Source organism: Prunus persica, chromosome G1 (genome assembly GCF_000346465.2).
Source record: "Prunus persica cultivar Lovell chromosome G1, Prunus_persica_NCBIv2, whole genome shotgun sequence".
Taxonomy (NCBI): domain Eukaryota; kingdom Viridiplantae; phylum Streptophyta; class Magnoliopsida; order Rosales; family Rosaceae; genus Prunus; species Prunus persica.
Genome location: NC_034009.1, coordinates 13,619,634 through 13,622,819, shown reverse-complemented (window position 1 = coordinate 13,622,819; position 3,186 = coordinate 13,619,634).

The window sequence follows — 3,186 nt, the reverse complement described above, 5'->3', positions numbered from 1 at the left end:
TGTGTATTATATGTGTGAACACATATTTCGGTAACCAATAGATGAACGACACATGAAAAAGGAATATTCCTTAGGTGAACTAAATATCCTAATTAAATTTTATTTAATTAGAAAAATTATCTTTGATTTAAGATGGGAATATCTCCCCAAAGAAAGGATGAGATTTCCATCAAATTTCCTTGATTAATTCCAATATCTTATTTATGGGTAAGAATAATCCTAACCAAATAAGTGTTCACCCGTTTTCGTGTTTAACTCCTGATGTGGAAGGGCGAAGTTCCCCACTGGCTTGGAGACCACTTGTTGGTCGACAAGTCAGCTTTCTTTGGTGTGCGAGCGTGCCACTGCTAGCAATGTAAATTCTAGCAGACTTATTTTTAGAGTGGATAACTTGCGCCTCAAGTTACTGACTTCTAAAACAAACAATTGTGAATTTGGGTGAGGAATATCTCCCAAGTAAGTTCTTTTCTTGCCTCAGACTGGTGAGGACTTTCACAATTTATCTCAGTATCAAAAATGGTTGTTCTGGCCAGAATAGATAATAATAAAGTACTGTTTCAGGCAGAACTGCCTTTTACAAAATTAAGAAGGGAGAAATCAACTCTAGAAAGGCAAAAGGATGGCTGGAATCCCATTTCTGCCTAGGTAGAAACTTCTTATCCGGGCTGGACTGGGTATGTCTATGCTGGACTGTACTGTCAACAACTTTAGCTGCTTGGCTTCAGCTGTAAATCGATACCAAAGTTCGATTTTGGCGGAGCTTCAATCTACTTCAAGCCTTGGGAGGCTCTTGAGCGGGCAGAACTGTGACTTCTTCAGTCTGAAGGGACAGAAGTGGCTATTCTCGAGGATTTAGCAAGCTGGAACCATGCTGTAAAATTTGTTGAGGTTTTCATAGTTGTGAAAACTCAGACTATGTTTGTCTTGGCTTTTGCTGAACCAAATTTGTAACGAGGGATCTCGTTCTAGGAAATTTGTTTTCTAAGTCTGAACCTTGGAATTCTGATTTAAGGTTGGTTTCTCTTGGAATTTAAGTGAGCTCTTGGCTGTTTTTCTTGCTGTTGTTTTTTTTGGTTGATGAGTTGAGTGTCCTTTCTTTCTTGCCTGCTTCTGTTTTTATAAGAGACCCTCCTTTTGAAGGTGGTTTTATATTTTAATAATGGGCGGCAAAAGATTTCTCAAAACGTAAAGCAGGAAAGATTTTTATCAATTATGGCAGATAGACTCCCAGTGGTCACTTCCTATAGCGATCCCTTCCCTGGTTTCCTGGCTGACGGTTTTTCTATTTTAATGCCACCGTCTGTGTGAGCTGATCCTATGGCGGTTTTGATTTTTCTTTTGTATTTTCTGAACAACTCCCTGTTTCCTGCTTTTGAAAACGTGATTTGCGAAATCTTTTTAGAAGATGGTGTGTTGCTTTGGAGCAAAAAAGTCTCTGATCATAGACGCCCCTTTGATTTTTCTTTCTCGGCAGTGTTTTCAGAAACGTCCCTTCTCACATAAAAACTCTAGTTGGAATTGCTGACTTTCCAGAGAGGTGAGGTAGCCACGTGAATGTGTCTTTAGTCTCTTGGGCTTGAGTTTAAACAATATTTTGTGGGCTGATCTTCAAAGGCCCAATATGACAGCTTTCTACGCTTTGGGTTTTTTGGGACTGGATAAGTATTTCACCATGGGCCTGTTTCTGGATCTCTTTGGTGTGTCAAATTTAGGCCCAAACAATGCCCCCATTAAGTCTGAACTTGTTTTTGGAACGGTTTTTCAGACTTAATGTTTTTGCCATGAATTTGCGCGCCAGTCTTTTCCGCTTCGTGCGTCTGTCACGTCCGCCCATAATGATCTAGAGTTCGTGGGAGAAGAAAAACGGCTATTTATTTGGCTAGTTACTAGCCAATAATCACCAGCTGCCGTATCTTCTTCTTCCTCTCACGTTTCGAGCCTTCCCTTTAAAAAGAAATTTCAGACCCACTGCCTCTTAGCCTTTCAAACTTGGAACTTCTCTTCGGGTTTTCATCGTTTCCTTCGAACTTCCCCCTTTTCTCTCTGCTTCCTTCCTTGAATCCGAAATGTCTTCCCCAAGGTCCCATGCTCAGTCTTCTTCAGCTTCAATCCCTCCTGATTACATTACTGGGAGCGGTATTGATGCCCACGCAATAGAGGTTAGGAGCAAGCTCCATCCTTTTGCTCAGAAGAATCTGGATGAAAATGTTCTTCATTTGTTCGAGAATACCCTGGTGCTGGGGCCTCACTGGTTTGGCCCTGTTCCGGCTGAGGCGGCAGAACTGCTGAAAAAGGACGCCGAGGCTCCTTTGTGCTTCGAGAGTACTTCCGCCCTGGCTTCTCATTCTTGGGTTAGCAAGAATTTGAGTCGATCTTTCCCGTCCAGCGAGGTGAGGAACAGTCCAGTCAAATGGGCAGACTGGATTGACAGACTTCTCCCGAGATATGGGGGTCACTGGAGGAGAGCTGGGCTCTATGACGCCATTCTTCTGTCCAAGCAGTCGATTAACAGAGATGAGAACCTGCTTGCTGCTGCCTTGTGTTTTTGGAATTCTGCCAGCAACACATTTGATTTCCGTGTGGGTCCCATGGCTCCAACTCTGCTGGACATGGCTCAGATTTTTGGGTTTAGGCCTCATGGCAGACCTGTTGATGCTGTTGGGGATTATCACAGGCGAAAGAACCAAGAGAAAGTGGCCACTCCCTTTACTATCTCTCCAGCCACGATCAACCAGAACTGCTCCTTCTCCAACTATCTGAAGAGATTCAGCGCTGAGAAGGACAAGGATCAGCAACATATGTTGTTCCTTCTGTATTGGCTGAACCGATTTGTCTTCCCCAATCGGTCTTCGGCAGTTCTGCTTGAATACAGACATCTGGCAGAAGCACTTCACAATCACACTGATGTGGGGCTTGGACCAACAGTTCTGGCCCACCTTTTCAAGAATCTGTATACTGCCACTCTTGAGAATCCATTGAACCTGTCTGCTCCTGGCGCATTCTGGATGGATCTGGCTGCAGGTATATTTCCCCGAGTTAAGGTTTCCAGACATAGTTCTGCCTGAAGACCAAGTTCTGGCCCTTTCCCTGATATCGGCAGAAGTGCCCAAGCGCTCTCTTGAGGAGTATTTGATGCTCTTCAGGCATTGTACCAAGAGGTCGGCTGCTCAGTGGCAAGTGGTGATC